The sequence below is a fragment of the Leptinotarsa decemlineata genome, unplaced genomic scaffold, assembly GCF_025532065.1.
Source record: "Leptinotarsa decemlineata unplaced genomic scaffold, Ldec_3_MD MMD2_tig00026328_RagTag_RagTag, whole genome shotgun sequence".
NCBI classification, from domain to species: Eukaryota; Metazoa; Arthropoda; class Insecta; order Coleoptera; family Chrysomelidae; genus Leptinotarsa; species Leptinotarsa decemlineata.
This window is the reverse complement of record NW_027412688.1, coordinates 27,158,459-27,172,584: the sequence shown is the minus strand read 5'-3', so window position 1 is coordinate 27,172,584 and position 14,126 is coordinate 27,158,459. Positions and strand designations below refer to the sequence as shown.

Sequence of the window (14,126 nt, the reverse complement as noted above, 5' to 3'; positions counted from 1 at the left end):
TATTTCACACTTCCCAACTAACTTTTAATATCTTGGTATAAATGTTAATATTTTTTCCTTTCTTGTATCCTTTCTACGTTTTGTCTACTTTATAAACAATGTATGTCAATGAATAAAGCCCATTTATTATTATTATTATTTTCATATTCCTCGTAAGTATGAGAGAGTTCTTGGAACTGCTATTTCCATTCACCTATATTATGTTTTCATTATTTATCAATTCATAACAGGACTTTCTTCTGACTCCTTGAAAGCCTGAAACTATCGAAAGATTACCTGTAACGTATAATGGATCCCTAACAAGCACTTTTCCCCAACACCAGAAATGCAACACTCTTCTCGACGCATATTTCACCGACCAATTTGGACTCTTTAGCAGATGAAGTGAGCTGATGAAGGATGGTGCTTCTGCTGGTTTTTGCCTCCTGCATCCCATACATTCCAAATGGGGTTGAGATCCGTACTTCAGGTCGCCAGTATCTCTTCGATATTCTGAATGCAGTTCCTTGGAAACAGAACACAGCTGTCTTGACTCTGATAGCATTGCTCTAATAGCATGATCTGTTACGTTACATTACATTTTGTATTAGATGTTATAATTGACCTGAATCATATACAGAAATTACCCCATTTCAGACCGAAATACGTTTCCTACACACCACAATCAGATCACGTTTTGTTGAGCTTTTTGTTAACCAACTTCGCATCAGCAGGCGATGACTAAAACTGATTGTTCAGATGCTCCTGGTAGGGTGACACATTAACAAAAGAAAGAACTGTTTGGGAGTGGATATTTGTTGCTATCCATAGATGTTCTTATAGTACGAAACTGCAGTAAGTTAGTTACAAATACATGTGTTAAAGAGACATAAGAAGTTCAATTCCTCATTATCCAATGGGTAATTCACCTGCACTTTGAGTCAGTAAACTCAAAACTTTTCTTTGTGTAGGTGTAGACTTTAGAGAACCTTATGTAATTATGAGTAAACATAGATGCTGAAGCTTCTGCAGTTCATCTGTGTCTCTATATATTCTTTGCTTTGGAACTTGCAGACCTATGGTCTGATGCTTTTTCTCATTTTTCAATGGGTAGTTCACCTGTTCTTTGAGTCAGTAAATGAAGGTTTTGCTAGTGTCCAGAGAACTCTCAATAAGCTGTGCCCTCTCACCAACATTGAGTTTGAATAAAATACTTGTCAAAAGTCCAATTTTGTGCAGTAGTATTCGGGATTTTTTGTCATGATAAAATATTTAGAAAAATCTACAGAATCATTTAAAAAAATCTGTTTCTGTTTTAAAATCTGTTTTTCCGTTGATCAGCTTTCGCCCCCATAAGAACGACAACTCACAGAAACTTGTGCGAGCTAAGGACTAACGAGGTCTTACCTTTTAACATGTGATTTCTAACACGGTTGCAGAATCATCCCAGCTTCAACCAGATAAATTCTCTCGAGAAAAATATCTGGTCGAGGCATTAATACAGTTTTCTAGATTTGGTAGGTAAGAAATTATAATCTACGTATTTTGCCAAATCTCCGATTTCGGAAGAAGTTATCATTTCTTCTTCACTTGCCACCAGAAAATTGAAATATGTTGTAAGGAGCTCTATACACTAATTGATCTCTTCCCCCAACAATTTACTCTCATGATAAACGAATGAAAAATGACGATTCTCAGGTAAACAAATCGGAAAATGTACATAACTACCCAGACTTTTCTTAGCAAAAAACTGGTAATGTGATTTGAACTCGGTTATGTAATTGAACAACCATGTCAACGTCATACATACCTATCTATAACTTTCACTGGGTACACATTTATCCACCAATAATAATAATTATCACATAGTACGATTTAAGTGTTTGAAATTAGTGATTATTCGATTAGAATGAATATTATGTATAATGAGTTGTATCCGTTATATGAAAAATTCCATTTGGAGTTTTCCAACACACTGTACAAAAAATCGAAGAAAAAATGTTTTGTTCATTGCAGCAGAGAAACAGATCTAATGCTTCGGCTAGTTTTATTGTCATTCAATGCTAGCATCGGAAGAGAGCTAGTTGTGCCTCATTTGGCTGTTTGAACAAATAACTATTTCATTTTATCTCGTTTTATCCAATCTCCGCCTAACGCCTTTTATTTCCGTTCAAATCGATCGCCGTAATGTTCTTGGCTTTTCATCCCTTTTCAAAGTACGGCATCCTTCATGATATACTTTGTCTTCAAGAGAACAAAAGCAGTTTTCACATATCGGGACTTGAGTTGTTCACTATAGTGTTTTCGAGAGGTCAACTTGAATGCAGCTCAGGGAGTATTGAAAGAAATCGGTCCTATTTATCGAATCAATGTTTGAAGAGGATGAAAACTTTATAAGTTCATTTTATATGCGGGTCTCTAAGGAGAGGTTTGAACTTCGAATCAATATTCGTGAACTGACGACACTGTGTCATACGTCTAGTCGATTTAGGTATACTTTATGAATACATTCAACACTTGGAGGCATTTTTTCCATTCTATAAAAAAAACATGATAGTTATTTTCCACTGGATGAGGAAAATGTGAAAATGTGATTGTAATAAAACACAGTTGGTTGAGCTATGGTGTGAAAATTTCTACTAAGAATCGAATACATATTATTTTTGAGTGCCATAATGAAAATTAAATGGAATTAACTTTTTGGTGATCATCAAGGTATCCGAAAAACGCTGATATTCATCAATTTTCGCACCGTCTCACACCTCAGCTATTGTCATGGCGGAAATCCACGAATTATCATCCGCCTTACTCACCAGACCTAGCCCCAAGCGATTTTTATTCGTTCCCTTACCTGAAAATTGCATCAGGAGGGCAAATATTTTTGTCGTTGTTGTACCTGTAGTTAACATCCGAAATAGAAGTGGTCCTAGAGTTGATCCCTGAGGGACTCCAAATGAGTGGTTTTGATGAAAAGAATCAAAACCAATGTACAAAACATTTTGTTTGATTTTTTGCAAGAAAATCATGTTATAAAGGCAATGGAAAATGTGCATTTTCAAAAAATTGCTGACTAATTTTTTCAAATGAGATATCAATAATCATTGGTGGAAGACCAAGACTCTGTATATTCCTGCACATTTTGACAGAATTTGAAATTACAATTTCAAAAATTTAGCACACTTGCTGCTCTGCTAGAGTGATCTTTGAAATACAGAGCTTTTAGGTTTTTTCATATAGACTTTGAAACGCACACTTTAATCAAGTGGGCTTTGGACGATATGATTTTTGTTCAATTATCGAAGACATTCGAAATTGAAGTATGAGAATTATGTGGGCAGGTATTCTCAGAGGTATAATTATCGACCTGTTCATTTATAATGGCACTCTCACATCTCATAGGTATTTAAAAATTTTAAGGCAAAATATTGAACTCTTTGTTGATGAATTGCCACTAATGAAGCTCTGAAAAATATATTTCCAACAAGACGAGGCTTCACCTGAAAATACTGCAATTGTCACCAATTTTTTGGCTGCAAATTTTGATAAAAATTGGATAGCCAACCAAGGACCCAACCGTTGGCCGGCCAAGTAACCGGACCTAACGCCTATGAACCTTGGGCTCTGGGAAAGGTTGATAGATCCCATTTTCAAATTGCCAACCAATTGTAGATAGGAATTGGAAGTGGCAGTGTCGCAAAGTTTTGCCTCTCTCCCTACTATTGAACTAATTAACGTTCAGAAAAGGTGTCTTTTGTGTGTAGGAGAGGCTGGTAGACATTTCGAACACCTTCTCTGGGAAAATATATTTCATTGTTTATTCTTTATCACTATTATTATTGTGATTTATTTGATTTATCAGTAGTAAATATAGTATAAATTGTTATCGATTTTTTCTAAATTATGCGTTTCAATTAGTGCAATGAAAAGTTTTCTCAACATTTGAGCTACTACTAAACAATTTCTTTCTGTTTCATCGCCGCGTCGTCCAAAGACTGCTTGATCAAAGTGTGCGTTTCAAAATCTACATGAAAAAATCTAAAAGCTTTGATATTCAAGGATAACTCTAGCAAAATATCAAGCGTGCTACTTTTGTTGAAAAGGCAATTTTGAGCTTTATTAAAATACGCAGGACTATACAGGGTGTCTCATTCAAAAATGCTTTTCCATTAATAACAATTGATATCGCATTTGGTAGTTTGAGTTTTCCACAACATTATTGTTGAATTGTTTCACGGCAATGTTTTAATCGAAACAAAAAATTTTAACGGAAAAAAGTTACAGCAACTTTTTGGAAATTTTCGAAAAACATGCTGTAACTCAGAAACGATGATGGATATCGATATGCAATTTTCGCCATTGAGTTTGTCATAAAATTTGATTTCGAGACACAACCATCAGTTTTCCTTTATTTAGTTTGAAAACAGGAGTTTTCTTTTAGTGTCCAATTTGGCCCACTTTGTACCTGTATATCACATCACATGAATATAAATCTCTGTTATCAATTGTCAAAATCATTCCTTGCCATTCCCTGTTGCCAGACAATGTTGAAATCATTTTGGGAAAAAATGGTTCGGCTTTCTGCTTCTCCATGTATTCAAATTTTAAAAGAAAATATACAATAATTAGCTTCGAGATAAACTCTTCATAAGAATGTTGTATATTTTCCAGAATCTTGAGTTTTGTTGATTTCCAACTCGATATTTGAAGATAAATTTTTTGAAGGGGTTATATTTTCAGGAGTGATTAATTTTTGGGAAAGGAAGTTTTTGGCTTTTTACTACTCCATCTTGATAAAAAAAATGTGAGAACCTTCCAAAGAAAGGAAGGAAGTAATTAATTTGAAAATAAGTTACTATATATGGATGTGTAGATCATGCAAAGAAGCAATTTTCAGACACAAACTAAAAGAAAGCCCTCCTGAAACAGCTACTTTTATATAAACATTAAATTACACGAAAGAAAAAATCTTTGGGAACAAATACTTTTATATGAACACTGAATTAAACAGAAGATACTTTTCTCTACTCAGTTTGTATTCCAAACATTTGTTATGAGATGAAAATCATTCACAGGAGTTCTACTTTAAATGAATGGTAACAAATTGCACTTACATGGAACACTGTCATCCTCACTGGTAGAGACCGATGTTTCGCCGTAAGGCACTATTTGATTACATCCCAGCCAAGAGGAATCTTATTTGAATTGAAGGGGTTATATTTTTAGGAGGGATTAATTTTTGTAAAAAAGTTTTTGACTTTTTACCACTCCATCTCAATAAAAAAAATGTGGAAATCTTCCAAAAAAAGATGAAAGTAATTATTTGAAAATAAGTAACTATATATGGATGTGTAGATCATGCAAAGAAGCAACTTTCAGACACAAAATGAAAGAAAGCCCTTCTGTAATCCAATGTTTATATGAAAGTAGCTGTTTCAGGAGGGCTTTCTTTTAGTTTGTGTCTGAAAGTTGCTTCTTTGCATGATCTAAACATCCATGTTTAGTTACTTATTTTCAAATTAATTACTTCCTTCCTTTCTTTGGAATATTCCCACATTTTTTTGTATCAAGATGGAGTAGTAGAAGGCCAAAAACTTCCTTTCCCAAAAATCAATCACTCCTAAAAATATAACCCCTTCAATTGAAATGAGATTTCTCTTGGCTGGGATTTAATCAAATAGGTGGATGAATATCATTACGATGTCATCGATGTCATGAGTAGATCAAACTCATTCCGTAACATAAAAAAATCGTAACTCTTAAATGAATTGTGTGTATTTTCTATAATGTTATCAATATTGGTACTGAAGAGCCCTAAGGCAAGTGTCTTCCATGTAAGTGCAATTTGTTACCATTCGTTTGAAGTAGAACTCCTGTGAATGAATGTTTGGAATACTAACTGAGTAGAGAAAAGTATCTTCTGTATAATTCAGTGTTCATATAAAAGTATTTGTTCAGAAAGATTTTTTTTCTTTCGTATAATTCAATGTTTTTTTTTATGCAACTAATTTTCCTTTCTTTGTTTTTTTGAGTATTTCAATATTAAATTCTACAAAAAGGATTTGAAGCTTTATATCTTCTATTAATTATCTGCGAGCGCTTTCGACAGTTGGTAGTACTGTCATCTTCTAGTTCAGTTTGAGGAGTGCCTAGAAGATGACAGTACTACCAACTGTCGAAAGCGCTCGCAGATAATTAATAGAAGATATAAAGCTTCAAATCCTTTTTGTAGAATTTTATATTGAAATACTCAAAAAATTCAATGTTTATATGAAAGTAGCTGTTTCAGGAGGGCTATTTTTCAGTTTGTGTCTGAAAGTTGCTTCTTTGCATGATCTACACATCCATGTATAGTTACTTATTTTCAAATTAATGTCTTCCTTCCTTCCTTTGGAAGATTCCCATTTTTTTTTCAAGATGGAGTAGTAGAAAGCCAAAAACTTTTTTTCTCAAAAATTAATTTTTTGTAGGATGTTTTTTCTTTTAGGTCATTGATGTAGCTCCGGTACAATACACTCGTATCATGAATGAATTTTCTTCAATGACTTCACAAACATTTCAGAATCAAAATGAATCAAGATGAAGTACGAAAAGCGTCAAATAATTCATTTTTCAACTCTTACTTACAAGTAAGACGTTACTTATATAAAGCGTGAAAACTAGGTGAATGAGCAACTCATCATTTATATAATTTCCCACAAATTGTAATTATGAGCTTTAATATCATCAAAGAGGTTATTCCAGGAAATGAAATTTGTATTCCAGGTATATTGACTTCCCGGAATTAAATCTTACACGTGTATTCATTACTTGCAATTTAATACTGCGAAATATACTCATAAGCAGGAGTCAAGCTTCGCGCTAATTAATATATGACTACCTCGTCGGTACTTACTGTTGCTTATGAGTAACGAAGTGGTGATAATTTTTAATTAATATTGAACGTTCATTTCAGAAATTCAAGTTGGTTAAACTATTTCCTATTATGTTTCAGTAACGTCACCCTTAACAACTGTTGGGCGAACGATATTCATATGTGTGAAATACAGTTGTAAAATTTGTTTCCTCTTCAACTCAAAGTTATATATTACTCAAAGGTCTTCTTTTTCTATCTGTGAAGGATAATAATCCGGTCTTCGAAGGTGAAAGTGAGCTCTATCTTCGAATTCTGCTTCTCCACCAAGTTTCAATGAAATTTGATACAGAGTTCATCTTACCCTCAACGCCAAAATCATATTCAGTTTTTGGTATATCCTTGAACTCTCTCAGCGATTCGATTTTTACCTCCCTAATCGTCGCAAAAGGCCATCCTTTTATGGGTCCCTTGGAACTTGGGAACAGAAAAAGTAGCAAGGGGTTAATTTTGGTGATCACGGTGGCTGAGGCATGATCACGGTGTTGTTTTTAGCTAGAAAATTACGAATGAGAAATCATAAGTGACCAGGTACAATATCGTAATGCAAAAGTCAAGATTTGTTTCTCTACAATGCCGGACGGTATCTTGCATCTCACAAGCGGCGCAAAACTTCAAGATAATGCTCCTCATTGATCGTACGACTATGTGGCAAGAACTCCTGATGCACTACGCCATGTTATCCAAAAAAACACTAAGCAAAATTTCATTAGTTCGGACTTCCATTGTCTGATAATATATAAAATGATTTAAAATCCCTGAAAGAACTAAAAAAGAATAATTACAAATGAATAGCTGAAAATAACAACTATACCTGAAATGAAAAAATAGAACAATCGATCAAGAGATTCCAAGCCAAGTTACTCCACGACGTTTCGATTGTTAGTATTCACAATCGTCTTCTGGTGATGACTGGACTGATTGCTCCGTATCTCTACGCTAGCTTGGCTGAATACATTGTTGGACAACATGTTTGCGGCTTCTTTGAAATTCCTCCTAAACCAATGTTCCTCCCTGTGTATGATCTCAGCTTGGCACCACCCGATGATATGTTGATGGGTCCAAACATGCTATGCTATTCCTGATTTGCTGGTTTTCCCTCGCTGGGTGTGTTTCTTGCATTCGGCAATGCAAACATTCAATGGCCTCTGAGTTTCATTGATATAGGATTTTCCGCACTCACAGGGTATCCAGTAAATGCAATTCTTGGAATCTCAGTCCGCGTTTGGTGGCCTGGTTTTCGTGAGGCTGCTACGGATAGTGTTTCCGGATCTGAAGCAGGTTATTAATGCTGTACTTGGAACCAATTCTTGTCATCCTTTCCGATAGTCCTCTGATGTAGGCTCCTGCTGTCTTTCAGCCAAAGTATATTCTACCATCGCTTTGGAGTAGCCATTCCGTTGAAGATCATTTTTGATGATGTCTAGTTCCTTTTCGAGACCTTCCTTCGTAATACAGAGCCCGAAAGCACGGTCTAATAGAGTCTTAATGATTTCTCGTTCAGTCGACTGATGGTGGTTGGATTCGTGGTTCAGATACTGTTATGTGTGAGTGGGTTTTCGGTATACAGATGTTTCCACTTAGTGTCGGTCCTCTTCACCAATGCGTCTAAGAATAGCAATTCGTTGTGGCCTTCCTTCTTCATATTCCGCTGTTGATGTGTTTCAAGAAGGCTCTGGTTCAGTATTCCCATGTTTCCATATTATGAAGGTGTCGTCAATGTATCTCAATCAGACACGAGGTTTCTTGTGAGCTTCTTCAATGGCCAGAGTTTCAAACCACTCCATATATATGACTGGTGAAAGTGGCGATCCCATTGGCAGTCCCAATCGAAACGTCGTGAAGTAACTTGTCTTGCAATCTCTTAATTTTTAATTTTTGTTCTATTTTTACTTGTATTTTATTTCACTATTATTTCATTTTGGTTTTTTTTTTGCTTGCTTAATATAGTTGTAATTTTCACCTATTCATTTCTAATTCTTCTTTTTTAGTTCTTTCAGGGATTTCAAATCATTTTATATAATATCAGACAATGGAAGTTCGAATGGCAGTTGACGTCATTTAATAATTCCTGAGCAATGCTCATGCGACCGTTTCATTCGTCAAAATTCAGCAATTTTGGAAAGAACTTCGCTGTCACACCCTTCGTCCCAAAAATGTACGAAAAAATTGCATAGCATGACCTAACCGATACGTCAATATACTCAGCAACTTCTCTAATAGTGACTTGACGATTCTCTATAACAATGTTCTTCAATTTATCAATATTTCCATCGGTTGTTGATGTGCTAGGGCGTCCAGGGCGGACATCGTTATTCACTTCTTCTTCTGTGACAAGAAAGGAAAATAAAAACAAAATTCATTGCCCAACAGATGAAACCATTTACAGGACAATTATATAATATAATCATGAAGTACAAATAAAGCCTAGTTAAGCTAAATATATAACAAAAGTTGACATATTAAGGATTTGATAAACTAAGAAAGAAATTCACATAATATATGATCGAATTAAGGAAAGAGATGACATGTTAATCATTTATTATTTGTAACTAATACGGAATGAAGACAGTAATCTAGATGCTGGTTTGTTCAATTCGGAATAATATGGTCTTCAGTGGATCGAAATTGATATCGCATTGACTGCAGTGGGTATTATAATTTTCTCACATCATACTTATAGGAGACACTTTTCCAATGTTGGATCTAGTGAAAAGGGTATAGAAAATGATCTGTCGACGTGTAGTAGCTTGTGGTATGTTGAAGTTATCTCGTTCTGGTAACAAGGGTGTATCAATGAAACAAACCAAAATTTTGTATAACCGAATCTTTGAAGTAGTGTGGAGTGGTCAGTTCCTTAGCAGGGTACACGCCATCACTTCTAAATGCAGAAAACTTTACAAAATGTTTCTGCACATTTTCCAAGATTTCCTTATGTACATTATTGAGAAGATATAGCATACTCTAACTTAGATCGAATGAGAAATGTATAAAGTATGGTTAAGGCGGTAATATTGGTGAATGATTTACAGTTGCACAGAACAAAGCCAAGCATTTTTCTAGCTTATGCCGCGACAGTATTGGTGTGGTCAACAGATGTCAACCTGCTGTCGAACGTCACCCCTAGATCTTTGACAGCTTCTTCGCGATGGAGTATTTTATCCTCGAAAGTATAAAAATACTCAATAATATTGGCATTACGTGTAAAAGAGCTAACTTTCCCCCTTTCAACATTCATTGCCAATTTATTTATTTGACATCAGATATCTATTAGGTCTAATTGAGACTGGAGGTAGGAGCAGCTCTCTCAACTTGTGATAGATGAAAAGATCTCTGCAAAAAGTAAGTTACTACATGAAAGCTCGGAAATGAGATCATTTATGAACATGAGGGAAAGCAGGGGTCACAGGTTGGAGCCTTGTGGCACACCGCATGATGATAACGTAGAACCCATTATGAAAAATCGAAATACAAGAGTAAAAGTTGAGTAAGTGAGTGATTTTAACCCATTTGAGCTATTTTATCTAGTAAGATGAAGTGACCAATTCTGTCGAAAGCCTTTGCAAAATTCGTGTATATAACGTCAACTTGCCCTTTTTTGTCCATTACATCTATCAAAAACTGCTTGATACTGCAGAGATTCGATACAGTGGATTGTTTTGCCAGAACGTTACACAGAATAGATTTTGGTCTATAGTTCTCAACATTCTCTGGGTTTCCAGATTTAACAATTGGTCAGATTTTTTATTATTACCATCGTTCAGAAAAATGAGATTTGCTCAGAACTGTGTTGAATATTTTTGACAATGGACAAGCAAAAACCTGAGCACAGTCCCTCACTAGGAAGCTGGGAATAATATCATATGCAGGAGTCAATTTTTTGGGTAACTTCCTGAGTGAAAGTATCATTTGTTCCTCTGTGAAAGGTGTTATGAAAATATTTTCTCCTGTCATAAAATCATTGTTGGACTCAAGATCTGTATGGTGGAAAAAAACGCTGCTAAAGACCGCAGAAAAATCGTTTACTATGTCTTGAGGGGCATCTAGGATGGTGTCTATTGTGTGTATGTCATCAGTTCGGACTTCCATTGTCTAATATAATATAAATTGATCTTAAACTTCTGAAAAAAAATTGAAAAAATTAACCGAAAATAAAAATTTTATAATAAAATAATAAAAAACTGAAATTACAAAGAAATAACATACAAGCAACAACTAAAAAATAAAAAATTAAAATAATAATAAAAACTGAAAATAAAAAAAAATTAAAAAGAATATTAACGAATAAATAAAAAATAAAAATTAAAAAATTCCAAACCAAGTTATGTCACGACGTTTTGATTGTTAGTATCCACAATCGTCTTCGAGTGATAAGTTTTAATTTTGATTTTTCATTTTTTTGTTAATAATATTTAATTTTTTTTTTCATTTTCAGCTTTGTAATTTTCTTTGTAATTTCAGTTTTTTGTTTATTGAAATTGTTATTTTCGGTTAATCTTCTAATTGTTTTTAGGGATTTTAAATCAATTTATATTATACTAGACAATGGAAGCCCGAACTGATGAAATACACCACGAAACATTGGCAACCACCTTCAAACAATCTATTGTGTATTCAGGAAGATCCTTTTTTGCATTTAACGAAATTCCAGAAGCTTTTGGGATTATTTCGAACGTTCGATTCAACAGAATATTGGTAGTATTCATAAGCTACTTTCATTTGAGAGAAATCTTGAAAAAATCTGCCATTGCCAGTTTTTTATAGGGTGATATAATAATAATAATAATAATAATAATAATAAGTTTATTCTCAATAAATTCTCAAAATAATAATAAGTTTCTTAAAATAAAATACAATAATATAATAATAGTGCACTTTCATTCAGAGATATTTCGAATAAACAAGTATCCACTAAGGCAGTGCCTGTGCGTGGGTGATTTACTTATTCCAAATATTGACAATAATTAGTACACTTCAAAATAGGGCTCAGTTGCATTTCTATATGAGAGTTATATGTATAAAATCATGTATAATTCACTAAAATGTTTGTGACATAATAAAATTGTAGTCAATTTAATAAAATTAGGCTAATGAGCCTTACACACAATTATTGAAACATAAATATCATAACATAGGTAACGAACATCAATAATCAACAAAATAAAATATATGGAATATTCTAATATTCAAACAATGAATGGATAGCCTTACGTTCTAAAGAAAGAATATAATGTTTAGTCTTTTTTTTGAAGGAGTATATGTTTGAGACTTCTTTGTTTTCCGTCGGCAAAAAGTTATAAAATTCACTAGATAAAAAAGAATGATTTCTCTGTCCTATTTTCTTTCTGACTGGTTTCGTTTTCAGAGAATTATTCGCTTTCAGACGAGTTTGGTAGTTATGGCTGATGAGTGGGAGATTAAATCTGTTTTTGAATTGTCTTATCACAATTTTATAGTAATAAAGCTGACGCAAATCAAAGACTTCCGTTTCTGCAAATAGTAGGTCGGAGGAATACCTCATTGGTTTGGATGATATAATTTTCAAAAATCTTTTTTGTATTACTTCAAGATTCTGCAAGTGAGCATTCGTTGCTGCCCCCCAAGCTAGAATACCGTAAGTAAGTCGTGTTTCCACTAATGATTGATAAAGAATTTTGAGATATTTGAAATCCAGTATTTGCTGAAAGAATTTGAACCTGTATAGGAGAGAACGTAGAGTTTTACAGACTTGCACCAGGTGTTTATCCCATCTAAGATGACAATCCACTATTATGCCCAGATATTTCGCATTATTGGCTCTTTTAATCGTAATAGTTTCATCCGAGCTTATATCAATTTGTAACTTATCGTAGTCCGGGAGGCCACTGACGTAACAAGAAAATGGAACGAAACAGGTTTTTTCATAGTTTATTGAAAGTACTTTTTGTCCAAAACATTTAATTAAATTTGCCATATCTTTTTCTGCTTTTTCTTTCAACCCGTCCCAAGTATCATCCTCATACATAACGACAGTGTCGTCTGCGAAACTGGAAACCGTACCTAAGCTATTGAAGGTGAGTATAGAGTTTATGTAAATTATAAAAAGTATTGGACCGAGTACGGTTCCTTGTGGTACTCCACATCTTATTTTTAATTTTTTACTCAATGTTTCGTTTATTCTAACACATTGTTTTCTATTTAGAAGGTAAGTTTTCAGTAATTCAAAAGATTTTCCTCTAAATCCTAGATCTTGCAATACTTCTAACAACTGCGTATGATTGACCGTGTCGAAAGCTTTTGCAAGATCTAAAAAAACACATAGGGATGGATGGCCTTTATCCAACTCTTCATAGATTTTGGTTGTAACTAAGTGGATTGCATCTTCCGTAGATTTGCCATCTCGGAACCCAAATTGTCTATTTGAAATAAAATCATATTTTTCTATATACTTCATCATTCTTATTTTTATGACTTTTTCTAGTATTTTTGCTAAATTACTAATAAGAGAAATTGGGCGATAGTTACCTGGGTTCTTTTTACAGCCTTTCTTAAAGAGAGGCTGGACAATGCTGTCTTTGAAAATTGATGGAAAATGACCCTCTATTAATACTTTATTTATAAGTTGTGTCAGCGGACTTGCGATTTCATTTTTGATTTCCTTCAGTGTTTCTGATTTGATTCCATCAATTCCTGGTGCTTTGTTGGATTTGAGGGAATCGATGAGATTTATTACTTCATTTTCATCTGTTGGATGAAAAAACATAGAATGACGGGAAGAATATCTACTCAGAGGAGGATTTTCTGGAAATATTACCTGCCTAGCCAGATTTTCACCGACATTGATGTAATAATTGTTGAAAATGTCAGAAATTTCTTCCTTATCAACAGTGAGATGTCCGTTTTCATCAATGATTTGATCTATTCCTTTATTATTTTGATTTTTATTCAATGTTTTTATTGTGTTCCATAATGCTTGACTACTATTTTTATTATTTTCAATTTTTTGTCTGTAATAACTCTTTTTCCTGCTTTTAATCAAACTATTCAGTGTATTCCTGTAATTCAAATATTCTTCTTTGGAAACTGTGTCAGACATGTTATTTCGGTACTTTCTAAATAGTCTATCCCTTTCGATAATGGACCGTATTATGCCGTCGGTTATCCAAACTTTTCTTTTAATGAATTTGTGTTTGATTTTTTTATGTTTTGTATTATCCTCAATTTTGTCCTTCAACACATCGAGAAAGAATACTGTTGC

General features: G+C 33.8%; 1 protein-coding gene across 5 annotated transcripts in view; it reads left to right on the top strand.

Annotated features, from left to right (window-relative positions):
* The window catches only part of GABA-B-R1 (gamma-aminobutyric acid type B receptor subunit 1), a 418,797-nt gene that overhangs the window by 294,727 nt on the left and 109,944 nt on the right, over positions 1-14,126 (top strand). The gene's annotated exons all lie outside the window — the stretch shown is intronic.